Source organism: Ranitomeya imitator, chromosome 1 (genome assembly GCF_032444005.1).
Source record: "Ranitomeya imitator isolate aRanImi1 chromosome 1, aRanImi1.pri, whole genome shotgun sequence".
Lineage (NCBI taxonomy): Eukaryota > Metazoa > Chordata > Amphibia > Anura > Dendrobatidae > Ranitomeya > Ranitomeya imitator.
In genome coordinates this window covers 370,943,160-370,957,925 of record NC_091282.1, presented here as the reverse complement: position 1 = coordinate 370,957,925, position 14,766 = coordinate 370,943,160, and positions in this window count along the sequence as shown.

The window sequence follows — 14,766 nt, the reverse complement described above, 5'->3', positions numbered from 1 at the left end:
TCCTAATGCTCTGTATGTTTTTTGTCTGTTAAAGAGGGCCCTTCACTATTTAGGTCAATTGTAGGTACTTTCTTTAGAGGCAAATATTTGTATGCCTCTATATGAAAATTGAGCCATAGATTGATACAATGCAATTGTATTATTTCTCTGTACTTTGGACAGAGCCTAGAAATGATTGATTGTACAAAGATTCAAATTCAGTAAATCTTGTGAATTTTACAGGGAAATTTGCAGGGAAGTTATTCTTTGTGAATTGAATGCTCCTTACTATGCTCTGAACTCTCTACAGAAAACATTAAGGGTATGTTTACACGTGGCAATTTTGTGGCTTTTTTTATGCTTTTTTAGTGCAGATTTTCAGCTGCATTTTACAGTACTAGTAAAGCCTATGGGATTTCATAAATCTCATGCACACACTGTTAGGGCTAGCAGAACGCACCAAATAATAAGACAGATAGTATATGGTGCGTTCGCAGCCCGGGGTCCACCGTGCAGAGATGGAACCTGCTGCTAAGTAATGACGGACTATATGGCGGTACTCATAAGTATACACACGTGGGTTAAACTTCACCCAGCGTGAAGGAAGCGATCCTGTTGCGTCACAGGATCGCGGTACCGCACATAGAAGGCGAGCAAGTAGTCAGCGAACTCAACCCCAACTAGGATTGAAGTCCGATTAGACCCTTGCTGGCACAACACCGCAACTGGATGTGTAAGGAAGCTGAATAACAATATTAGGGCACAAGAGTGCATGCGGTGCCGCACTGACGAACGCCACTAACCACCCAGGCTTGGGTAAGGAAAGCACAGAGGAAGTGCATGGCGCCGTACTGGCGGTCACAGCAACTGGACGCTGTAACGTGTGATTAGTGCTGTTGGATAAGTCGGGCGCTAGATAGCAACCATACACCTTCCGCGAACAGACATTCAATAGGGAAGGGGTATCCAAGGACGACTTGCACTCACAACAAACACACGTAAGCAAATGTACACTAGCGCATGGCCGTGCGGTAATGCGCAGTTTATATAGTTGCAGCACAGGAAGTGGCCACAGAAACTTTGCCCTTCCAAGACCTGCCAAGAGGACCAATGGAATGTGCTGCAGAGCCTGAGCACATGACCCTCGATCTCCAACGGGAGATCTTGCCCTGGGCATGCTCAGTGTGTGCAGACAAGGACTTAGTCCCAGAGAAGTCCGCTCGCTGCTGACCAGCACTGGCTTTAATGGCAGAAGCTGAAGAAGCAGCAGTAACTCTCTGTACAGAGTGAGACTGAGCAAGACGCTGGGACCGATGTCCCTGCTGAGCAGACTCCACTGCGGCTGGATAAGAATGGGAGACCGCAGCGGAGATGGCTCGAGATTCCCCCTGTGCAGAAGCGGGAACTCGAGACCTAACACACACATTGTTTTTTATCCTCAGTATTTTATGCTATGCTTGGTTTTTGCAGAATAGAGCATGTTACTTTTTTCTGAATTTTTCACCCATTGAAAGTAATGGGTGGTGAAAAAATGCCGGTATCAGCTTTTGCAGCATTTTTTGTGCCTAAACCTTATGAAGTAGAATATGTTTTTTTTGCACTAAACTTTACCAGCATGCACAAGAGACAAATGTAGCATGACAACAAACGCAGTCTATAACGCAGCAAAAACCGCAAGAAAAACCAAGCAAAACCTGCTTTTTTTCTGCAGCTTCTTTACTGCCAAGAGAGCAGATATTGCTGCAGAAAAACAACACAGCAAAACGGCCAGTCTGAACGTAGTCTTATACTCTCCTCACCGCTCACCTGTCCTGCAGCCCAGTTTTCAATCCTCTGTGCCTCTTCACTTCCTCTCCTGTTCATCCTTTTCAACCACTTCACTCCAGGCTTCCGGCACGAGTTGGCCTCTGACTTCACTGCGTTGACTAAACCTCAGGTGGCCCAAGTCATAATGTCGTGAAGTGATAACACGCCCTATGATGGCACAAAGCGCAGTGACATCAGAGGCCTAGTCAGCAATTGAAGCTGCAGCATGGAGTGAAGTGCAGAAGAGGACATGCATGACAGGAGAAGGAGAAAAGAAGATGGCTGGCACACTGGATGATGAAGCGTGGGGGTGGAGGGACTGATGAGTGGTGAGGTGAGTATTATCATTTATGGCCCTGTTAAAAAAAAAACACCTATAGTAATCTCCGATGCCAGCTATGTCTGCACTCGCATTCCTGGGGCACATGGGAGGTTTTTGTCATACGAACCCTCTGCCTAATCAGTGCTGATGTCATTGTCCCCACCTTTGGACATATTGAACATCAACAGGAAGTCAGGGCTGTGGCTGCTATCTGACTTCCTGTTGATGATCGATTAGTCCGAAGGTGGAAACAGTGACATCAGCACTGACTGCGCGCAGGGCTCACGTGACATAACAGCCTCCCATGTACCCCAGGAATGCTAGTGCCAGCACCAGAGCGAAGTATTGGTGTTTTTATTTTAACGGGGCTAAACATGAGGAATGAGAAGGGTTTCTCCTAGTAGTGGACAACCCCTTTAAAGGATATATCAGCAATAAACCTATTCACTCAGCTCCAAAATTGGATTAAACACCCCTATAAAAGCACTTGTGACTGGGAAACAGTCCAAGTATTTTTATTTTATTTTTACCTTTGTCACAAAACATGGCAACTTGCATGAGGATTGCGAAGTGATGGACACAGACAATGCAGGGCTGAAATCAAACAAATTTACTAAACAGGTAGGATGACATAGTGGTTACAGTATCTCAATAACGTCAGAAATTCGGTCACACACTGGTGTTTGGCACAGCTCTTGCAGGTTACAAAATTGATACAGATCTTGATGGGATTGCTGCTACTCAAGTCCGGCCCAACTTCTGTCCCCGACTTCTCTCTTTTGCTGATCTGCACACCTGGAGGTAAGGACTTTTACGTGGTCACTGTCACTCAAAATAGTTGTATATAAGTATTTTTACTATATAGGTTTTTTTTATTAAAAGAGCCAGCATTGTGTGGTATTACAAACTATGACATGATAATAAAACTTGGGATGACGGTTACTTCACTAGATGAGAACAGTTCAAACATACATATTCTATAAAGGGGTAGTTGTCATGCTAAGGATGCTCTCCAAAGAACTGTATACTTAGGTGTCCTTCATTCCTTTGGAGAGAGGAAAAGGCTCTTCTTCATATCCCCCCGATACATGAATGTTTGGCTCAACCAAGTGTTCATGTATTTTCAATAGAGAGAGCAAATAAAGTTTGGGGTCATATAGTCAAATGTGTGCAGTAGTTTTTTTTACTGAAAGCTATACCATATAGCCAGGCTGGCCAATATTGCAGATCAAATATAGGATAATGTGAACTATTAAGTATTATTATATCATAGTTTTTTTGAACACATGATACACAGATGCATATTCAGGAATTTTTGTTAGGATCACATTATGAGAGATTATGATAGATATATTTGTAAAACAGATTTAAGGGCTTACGTGACAATTTACAGTAGCCCTATCTATCCATTGTACACATAGCAGTTCGTTTTTACTTATACTTTAGGTGATTTTATTGCACTTACACTACTTTACGTACACACTTTGACAGGTTTAGCAAATATAACATTTCTTGAAAGTGCTTCTTTAATCAGGTCCATCTGCAGGTCCTGGGCATTTTGGTCAGATGTGCAAACTGCCCATATTATAGTCTGCCACTAGTAGTTAGCTGGCTCTGTGTATTGATAAAATGTGATTATTATCATGTATTTTGTAGCATGAAAAAAAATCTGTTTGATGGAAAGAGACGAGTAAGCAAAATATAACTAACACTATCTCACATGCGATCCAGAATCAACCTGCTTTGGTGTTTTTGCCCATTCTATTCTATATCTCCTCAGTGCCTGGATCCCCTTCCCTGCCGCACCTCAAGCTCACTAGACATCTTTGAGCCTGTTTCAGAAGAAGAAGTTTCCAAGCTCCTCGCTTCTGCTCGGCCTACAACCTGCAATAGTGACCCCATTCCTTCACCTCTCCTACAGTCTCTCTCACCAGTGGTCACCACTCACCTGACTAAAATATTTAACCTCTCTCTTTCCTCAGGCATCTTTCCCTCCTCATTTAAACATGCCATCATTACCCCTTTACTTAAAAAGCCATCCCTGGACCAGAACTGCACGGCTAACTACAGACCTGTCTCTAACCTTTCCTTCATCTCTAAACTCCTGGAACGCTTGGTCCACTCCCGTCTTATCCGCTATCTCTCGGATAACTCTCTTCTTGACCCCTTACAATCTGGTTTCCGCTCTTTACACTCCACTGAAACTGCCCTCACTAAAGTCTCTAATGATCTAATAACAGCTAAATCCAAAGGTCATTGCTCTCTGCTGATTCTCCTGGATCTCTCTGCCGCATTTGACACTGTGGATCATCAGCTCCTTCTCACCATGCTCCGCTCCATAGGCCTCAAGGACACAGCCCTCTCCTGGTTCTCCTCCTACCTCTCTGACCGCTCCTTCACTGTATCTTTCGCCGCCTCCTCTTCCTCTCCTCGTCCCCTTACTATCGGGGTTCCGCAGGGCTCAGTCCTGGGCCCCCTCCTCTTCTCTCTATACACTGCCCCTATTGGACAAACAATCAGCAGATTTGGGTTCCAGTACCATCTCTATGCTGACGACACCCAATTATACACTTCTTCCCCCGACATCACCCCTACCCTAATTCAAAATACCAAGGATTGTCTGTCTGCTGTCTCTAACATCATGTCCTCCCTCTATCTGAAACTAAATCTCTCCAAAACTGAACTACTTGTGTTTCTCCCTTCTACTAACCTCACTCTACCCAACATCGAAATTACCCTGGAGGGTTCAACCATAACTCCCAAGCAGCATGCCCGCTGTCTTGGGGTGATATTTGACACCGAACTTTCCTTTACTCCCTATATCCGATCACTCACTCGCTCCTGTCACCTGCATCTTAAAAACATCTCCAGAATCCGACCTTTTCTCACCTTGGAAACTGCTAAGACTCTTACTGTCGCTCTCATTCATTCCCGTCTGGACTACTGCAACTCTCTTCTGATCGGTCTCCCTTTTTCCAAACTTTCTCCTCTCCAATCCATCTTAAATGCGGCAGCCAGGGTCATATTTCTGTCCAGCCGCTTCACTGATGCCTCCATCTTGTGCCAGTCATTACACTGGCTACCCATTCGCTGCAGGGTCCAGTATAAACTCATCTCTCTCACCCACAAAGCTCTCCACAGTTCTGCACCGCCTTATATCTCCTCTCTCATCTCAGTCTATCGCCCTACACGTGCCCTCCGTTCTACAAATGACCTAAGACTAACATCCCCCATTATCCGAACCTCGCACCTCCGTCTTCAAGACTTCTCTCGTGCTGCGCCAGCTCTCTGGAATGCACTTCCCCAGACGATCAGACTGATACCTAGCCCCGACCTATTCAAGCGCGCTTTAAAAACCCATCTCTTCAAACAAGCCTACCAAATCAACTACTCTGTAAACTAACTTTGTCCTGTTCCCTCCTTCCAAATATTATCTGCATGTGAATCTGCACCCTACTATTCATCTGTCTCCATACCCTCCATGCACATGATAACTGCACTTGATGCTTGACTATTGCACTTAAACACACGGGCTGATGACCGGATCATGCAGCTTTATATGAAAATCCCTATTTATTATAATTGCCAGACCTGAAATAACACGCACTTTTCACCTATTGTGTCCCCCCATTTCCTTGTAGATTGTAAGCTTGCGAGCAGGGACCTCACCCCTAATGTCACTGTTTAAATTGTCTTAACTTGTACTGAATTTGTCTGTACATGCCCCCGCTTAATTGTAAAGTGCTGCGGAATTTGTTGGCGCTATATAAATAAAAAATATTATTATTATTATTATTATTATACCTATAGGGGAGAATTTTTCAATAAATGATGAGCCTAATGGTGCATGTCACAAATTCTTTAGATCATTCTGATACAGAAAGATAGAATCTCTATGTACCTTTGGGCTGGTTTCACACTTGCGTTTCAAAACGCATGCGTTTAAAAAAAAAAACGCATGGTGAAAAAACGCATGTAAACGCGTGCAAACGCTGCATTTTTTGACGCATGCGTTTTTGGATGTGGTGAAAAAAACGCTGCGTTTTGACGCGTTTACATGCGTTTTTTCATGCGTTTGCGTTTTTTAAACGCATGCTGAGAAATGTGTGACAGCTGCCAATAATCAAAATAAAGTAAAAAACCCACTATAAACAGAAATAGTTAGGGGTAGGGTTAGGGGTAGGGATCATAACCCTAACCCTAAAGGGATCCTAACCCTAACCCTAAAGGGATTAGGGGTAAGGGTAGGGTTAGGGGTAGGGATCATAACCCTAACCCTAAAGGTATCCTAACCCTAACCCTAAGCCTAAAGGGATCCTAACCCTAACCCTAAAGGGATTAGGGGTAGGGTTAGGGTTAGGATCCCGTTAGGGGTAGGGTTAGGGGTAGGGTTAGGGATAGGGTTAGGATCCCTTTAGGGTTAGGGTTAGGATCCTTTTAGGGTTAGGATCCCTTTATCACCTTTATGGTGGGGGTGGCATATCAGTGTGTTTTCTGTTTTTTTTTAATAAAAACGCATGTGTTTTTAACGCAAACGCATGTGCTTAAAAACGCATGCGTTTACATAGACATCAATAGGTTTTTTTGCCGCAAAAAAAACCGCAAAAATTACTACATGTTGCATTTCTGCAACACAACGCATGCAGAGAAAAAACGCATGCGTTGCAAAAACGCGTCAAAACGCATGCAAAAAAAGCATGCGTTTTTATAGTTAAATATAGGGAAAAAAATGCATGCGGTTTTTTGCGTTTTTTACCGCAAAAACGCAAAAAAAACCCGCAAATGTGAAACCAGCCTTAGTGATGGGTGAGCACTAAAATGCAACAAGCCCAATGTAAGTCTATTGGAAACTCGAACATTTTTACTGCGGACCCCCCCCCAGCATTCATTAGAGGGGCTAGAAATTACGGAAATCAATGAGAACAGTGCTCAAATTACATGGGAACAGCATGGGGAAGACCACTGGAAGCATTACTGACTCCCAGGTCACTGCTGTGAACAATGTTGTCAGAGCCTTACGCCACTTTTACAGACTTACATTAAAGCATACAAAAACGAAACCAAATTGGATTTTCCTGAGAAATATGTTAAGGAACATCCTTTCCAGGGTAATGACTCATATATGAGGCAAAATAAAAAACCAAAAACAAAAATGCTCCTCCACACCTTCTGCTATGTTCCCACATAGCGTTTTTTAACTTTAGCATTGCTTTCAACTAAGACAAATGCATTCACTGGGAAATGTCATTTTAACATTTTACAACCTTATTGGGCCATGTAGTTTGTAATACATCATCAGACACATCCTGTTTCATTTACGAAGGAGGGAGTCTGAAAGTCACAAAGCCTATATATTTAGGGCCAGCAGTCGGTCCACACTATTCATAGAGATCCATCAGCTGGCTATGCTTTGTTGCTCCCATTATTAAACAGTGGGTCTCCTATGCTGTTATTGTGTATGCAGTGAGTGGCAGGGGTGCCAAAAATTAGGACGCACCCCAATTCCCCTTTGATGAGACGTACAGGAGGTGATCATGAAAAAATGTTCACATTATTAGGAAGTGGGTCTCCCATAGTGTTTGCCTATGCAGTAAGTGGCAAGGCTGCCCAAAATTTGGACGCACCCTAATACCCCTTTGAAGAGACGTACAGGAGGGCCTCCTGAAAACAGTATTCCCATTCTTAGGAAGTGGGTCTCCCATACTGTTTGCCTTTGCAGTGAATGCAAGGCCTGCCCAAAATTTGGATGCAACCCAATACCCCTTTGAAGAGACGTACAAGAGGGCCTCCTGAAAACAATGTTCCCATTATTAGCAAGTGGTTCTCCCATACTGTTTGCCTATGCAGTGAAGGTAAGAGGTGCCAAAAGTTTGGACGCACCCCAATACTCCTTTGAAGAGATGTACAGGAGGGCCTCCTGAAAACAATGTTCCCATTATTAGGAAGTGGTTCTCCCATACTGTTTGCCTATGCAATGAATGCAAGGCCTGCCCAAAATTTGGACGCACCATAATACCCCTTTGAGGAAATGTACAACAGGGCCTCCCGAAAACAATGTTCCCATTATTAGGAAGTGGGTCTCCCATTCTGTTTGCCTATGCAGTTTAAAATATCTGGCCTGTAGGTAACAATTTTTTTCAGCAAACTGGTGTCAATAACTTGGGTAGACACTGCAAAAAAAATAAATGTAGGCCTGAAATGGCACAATTTTGAGCGCACTGATATGTGATACATGTGGTGGACAAATCCCAGTTTAAAATATCTGGCCTGTAGGTAACAATTTTTTTTTTCATCAAACTGGTGTCAATAACTTGGGTAGGCACTGCAAAAAAATTTAAATGTAGGCCTGAAATGGCACAATTTTGAGTGCACTGATATATGATCCGTGTGACGGACAAACCCCAGTTTAAAATAGCTGGATTTTTAGCGATGTAATATGGAAAGGATCTGCCTGTATTCGGCAGTGCCAAAAAGCAAATTGAGCAGAAAAACGGTGTTCTCTGGATTGCTTTTAAAGCAAATAATCAGGATTAAGATCCCCAAAAAGTATTCCTGGCTCCTGATACCTGGGGATATGTCTAGAAATATCTATCTGTATTAGGCAGCAGGAGCAGCAGCAGACAGAACTAAAATGGACCCTCTTGCTATATGCTCTGAAGTTTGCCAAATTCACTGCCTGCCTACCTAGCACTGATATCCCTGCAGCTTTATTACTCCTCAGAAGGACTGTTAGTTGAGATGGATATGTGTATTATATATGGTATACTCACACTAAGTATGAAGCAAACAAATCTCTCCCTAACTCAGCAGCAACTCTTTTTACACTGCCTGATTCCAGAGCTGACTGTGACGAGCTTGGCGGCACCAGGTCTGATATAGACTTGATGGCGCTGTGCAGCCAGCCAATCACTGTAATTCCATAACCAACATGCCTGCGGCATTACAGTATGTGGCAGACAATTCCTGCATGTTCATTGTTTTGCAGGGCAGGGACCCGAGCTCTCACCGAGCAAACATGGAAATACTTGGTGAGCTCCGAGCATCTCAAGCAGTGACATACTCTGGCGAGTACCGATTAGTGGCGAGCATGCTTGCTCATCACTAGTTATTATTTAATATATATTTTAATATTTGTTCCTATATTTATACAAAAAAAACCTCCTTCCAGCTGATTATTATGAATTTTGGGCACCATTTTATTACAAGACTCTTGTTTCATTTTGCTGCAATCTAATGTACGATAACCTCATCATGTCTTTATGTTTTTTATATGAATACTAGATGGCAGCCCGATTCTAAAGAATCGGGAGTCTAGAATCCATATATACTTGAAATTCGGCAGGAGCTTGAAGAGCAACGTCACTGGGCCCGCCTCCACGCAGTAGAAACTTGCTGTGAGGTAAAAATTCAAAAATCACACCAAAATGGCGGGCGGAGTGTGTCACAGTACGGCACGTTTCTGATTGGTCGCTCGCAGCAGGCGGCAACCAATCAGACACTGGACACTGTTGACGTCACTTATCTCCGGACATTAGCTCCGGACATTAGCTCCGGACAAAGCCACAGAAGTTGGCACAAATTGCAGGAAGTAGTATTCTAGGCAATTATATATAAGATATCAATAATCAATTCAATTTTACTCAATAGTAGTGTTTCACATCTATACGTTCTATTATGCGAAGGGTCACGTGACGATTTTGACTTTCTTGTGTATGCTAAACAATTTTTCCACACACATATATATGCAGTATATATATATATATACATATATATATATATATATATATATATATATACAGTACAGACCAAAAGTTTGGACACACCTCCTCATTTAAAGATTTTTCTATATTTTCATGACTATGAAAATTATACATTCACACTGAAGGCATCAAAACTATGAATTAACACATGTGGAATTATATACTTTACAAAAAAGTGTGAAACAACTGAAATTATGTCTTATATTCTAGGTTCTTCAAAGTAGCCACCTTTTGCATTGATGACTGCTTTGCACACTTTTGGCATTCTCTTGATGAGCTTCAAGAGGTAGTCGCCGGGAATGGTCTTCCAACAATTTTGAAGGAGTTCCCAGAGATGCTTAGCACTTGTTGGCCCTTTTGAACTGGAAACTGGCATCATTTTATAGACAATCATCTTGGATATCTCATACTTAAAGTGAACCCGTCAGCAGGATTGTGCACGGTAACCTACAGACACTGTCAGGTTGGTGCCGTTATACTGAATAAAATGATACCTTGGTTGATTAAATCCATCCTGTGGTTGTTGTTTAACCCTGCTGTTGTCTTCGGTCTGGGGAGACCGATTTTGAACTTTGGTATTTTTTGGGGTGTTCAAGATGCGGTTCTGAAACTTGTGGTTGATTGACTTAAATGAGGATGGGTCGGTCGGCCACAGGTTTCAGAGCCACATCTTGAATATTTTAAAGAATATTGAAGTTCAAGGTCGGTCGTTTTTGACCGAAGACAACAGCAGGGTTAATCTTTATTTTCATTTTTGAGCTAATTATATGCTTGTGCTGCAAGGCGAACTGTGTGGGGTCTTCATCTGGTTCTCTGATACGGTATTCATAATACGCCCCCCGGAAGAAGGCAAGCGCCGAAACGTGCGTAGGGACTTGGAGCACACATAGGTATGAGGAGCCCTTAATGTATGTAGCAGCACTGTTGTACCTTTTATTGTAAACGTTTTTTCAGTGTTGTTTCCACTATAGCACTTTAGTTATTTATATGTAATTTTTTGTGTCCTATTTTGTTTATTACTATACAAAGCCTCTTTAGTGGCTATCTGTATATATCTTGACACCAGCAGCACCATTGCATTTTTTGCACAAATTTTCTATTTTTTACATTTATATAACATTATAACATTATTAAACACTGTTGCACTTTTATTATATTGTTGCACTGCCATTTTAGTTGGTATCTCTATTTTTTGAGAGGTGTTTTTCACTTTATTACTGCATTGGGTGTCTGTATAGATATGTCTTGATATCTGCTGCATTTTTGCACCCAAAAATTTTTTTTGCACAACTTTTGCAATTTTGCACATTTCTGTAATATCAGTTTTTATTTTTAATATATGGTTGGCACTGCACTCGGCACGTTTTTTAATGGACTTTTCATGATTTTGAGGATTTATTATATTGTAGAATAGGTTATTATTTGCTTAAATATATTATTTGGGTGTCCTTTAATATTATTATTTGTGCTCCTATGTATCAGCTATATTTTGATAATATATTATTTTATTATACTTTATATTACTTTAAATAAATATATTTTTAACATTGTCTATTTTTTGCACTCTTTATTTGGGAGGATCAGTTATTTATTGGAGCATGACACATAATTTTACATACAATTGGTTACATTTTTGATTAAAAAAACGGTATTCATAATGTAGACTGCTGACAGGTCACTGATCCCTGTGGGCACATGTCAGCTATATATATATCAGCTGTCATGTGCCTGGAAAGGTGCGAGCTCAGCGCCGGAGCCTGCATCAAACAGGGGGAATCTGACATTGGTGTACTATTACGTCCAATGTCAGAAAGGGGCTAATATGCCATTTGATATAGTAGTAGGCATTTTTACCATTTTTTGTGTGTATTTGGTGATAACTATGAATTGATTTTTATTGATATGTTTGGAGGTTGTGACTTTTTAGTATTTATAGGTTAGTCATTGTTAAGTCCTCTCCTAAACTAATAATTATAATGATTTATCCTATTCAGTGCTGATGTATCATGCAAATCTGATTACAACAATATTTAACAAGGTTGTAATGTAACAAAATAGGTAAAAATACAAGGTGGGCGGTGAATACTTTCACAAGCCACTGTATCCAGGACACCCCACGTTGTTGACCATGGATCACCATAGTGTTTTTCGACCCCAGTTTTGTTGCGCTCATTGTGCAATCTAGAATGAATGTCACCCCTAAGGGACTGTGTGTGTGGACAAGAGTACAGTAGAGTGAAGGACTGCATCTCCGTCCTACAAACTGATGGGGGACAATGGACTGTGCCCTTAACTTAAAGGGCTACCATTACAGGGATGCACTGCGCCATGTTGTGTGGCTTGAGAGCCCTTAAGAAGAGTGGCCAAAGATATCCCAAGTGACTGGTGCAGGGCTAAGAAGGACTTGTCAGTTGCGGTTCTGGGGTTCTTATCATGGAAGACCAAGTTGGTGTTGTTCCATGAGGAAAAGAGGATTCTGTGGAGTTAGGTTGTATATGTGTGTCACAATGCATTGTTTTATTTCTTGGTTCCTGATGGCCATTGACGGCCATCATTAAAGAAGGGGGAAATTTAAGGAGATGGACATACTGCCCACGTTCCCCCTTGAAGAAACAAATATATTGTGATAAAGTGTAATGGGAATAGTGATATACATTGATGATTTTTATATGTGTAGTGATCTATACTGTTGGTGATGTAAGGAGGAGAGCCAAGCTAGCAGTCTCTCCTGCACGTCTGGGCCAGAACCGTCGCGACTATCACCAGTGTTTCAGGGGGAAGAAATTGCTGACCGGAACAGTTCAGGACTAGTGTTGAGCATTCCGATACCGCAAGTATCGGGTATCGGCCGATATTTGCGGTATCGGAATTCCGATACCGAATTCCGATACTTCCCGCGTATCGGATACCGGAAACGGAAGTTCCCAGAATTCAAATTGAACGCAGCAGCCAATGAGGAATGAATGAAAGTGTGGGCACATCCTGTTTAGCATGGTGGGCATGTAAGTACTGGCAAGGCTGGGATTGGCTGCTGAAATGATGTCACTCTGCACTATAAAAAAGCGCTGCCGCCATTTTGCGCTCACTCTGCTGTGATTTCAGTTAGGGACAGGACGCTGTGTTCTAACTGAGGGCCAGTTGAGCTTGCTAATTGCTTTATTTTCCTTTCCAAAGGCTAATTTAGCAAAACGCTGTGTGTTCTTCACTGTTCACCTTGCTCTTGCCTTGCAGCGCTGTTTTAACAGCGTTCTGCAAGGTCTCTGTGTGTGTGTGTGTGTGCAGCTCACTCTGTAGTCTGTGTGCAGCCATATACCCGGTTGTATTCAGCTCAGGGGGGGTTCACACTGCCTCACACAGTTGTTCTTTTTTGCTCTTAGTGCAGCCTGCGGCACATTTTTTCTCAAATTTCCTATTAGTGTTTTTCCACCAGTCTCCAGCTCTATTGTGGAAAAACACTACATAGGATAACCTAGAGGGGGGTTTTAGGGCCTTGCAGCGCCGTTTACGGCTGTCTGCACGGTCTCCGTGTGAGCCCAGCTCGCCCTGCAGTCTGTGTGCAGCCATACCCGGTTGGATTCAGCTCAGGGTTCGTTACTGGCTCATACCTTGAGAAAAATTTTCCTTTTTTTCAAATAGTGCAGCCTGTTTAAAATTTGAAAAAAAAAATTCCTATTAGTGTCTTTCCACTCGTATCCAGCTAAATAGTGGAAAAACACTATATAGGATAACCTAGAGGAGGGTTTTTTGGCCTTGCAGCGCCGTTTACGGCTGTCTGCACGGTCTCCGTGTGAGCCCAGCTCGCCCTGTAGTCTGTGTGCAGCCATAGCCGGTTGGATTCAGCTCAGGGTTCGTTACTGGCTCATACCTTGAGAAAAATTTTCCTTTTTTTTCAAATAGTGCAGCCTGTCTAAAATTTGAAAAAAAAAAAATCCTATAAGTGTCTTTCCACTCGTATCCAGCTAAATAGTGGAAAAACACTATATAGGATAACCTAGAGGAGGGTTTTTTGGCCTTGCAGCGCCGTTTACGGCTGTCTGCACGGTCTCCGTGTGAGCCCAGCTCGCCCTGTAGTCTGTGTGCAGCCATAGCCGGTTGGATTCAGCTCAGGGTTCGTTACTGGCTCATACCTTGAGAAAAATTTTCCTTTTCTTGAAATAGTGCAGCCTGTTTAAAATTTGAAAAAAAAAAATTCCTATTAGTGTCTTTCCACCAGTCTCCAGCTCAATTGTGGAAAAACACTACATAGGATAACCTAGAGGGGTTTTTTTGGGCCTTGCAGCGCCGTTTACGGCTGTCTGCACGGTCTCTGTGTGAGCGCAGCTCGCCCTGTAGTCTGTGTGCAGCCATAGCCGGTTGGATTCAGCTCAGGGTGCGTTACTGCCTCATACCTTGAAAAACAATTTCCTTTTTTTCAAATAGTGCAGCCAGTTTAAAATTTGAAAAAAAAAATTCCTATTAGTGTCTTTCCACTTGTATCCAGCTAAATAGTGGAAAAACACTATATAGGATAACCTAGAGGAGGGTTTTTTGGCCTTGCAGCGCCGTTTACGGCTGTCTGCACGGTCTCCGTGTGATTTAAACTAGCTCTGTAGCCCGATCTGCACCAAAAAAAAAGTTAAGTTCACCAAACACAACTTAACACTTGTGTAGGCCACATTTGAAAAATAATAAAGTTTAGTCCACAATTTACAACATTAGTGTTTCTTACACCTGTTAGGAGGAGCATTACAGGAATAAGCACACTAAGGCCTTAGTACTTTTCTGCTTATCTTTATCTGTCAACCAAGATGAAGAGGGCAGGGAGTAAGGCACGTGGGCGTGGGCGCGGAGCAGGGAGAGGAGCAGGGAGAGGACGTGGTGATTCTGTGCCTGCTGCGGGCGCCGGTGACTCGTCGTCAC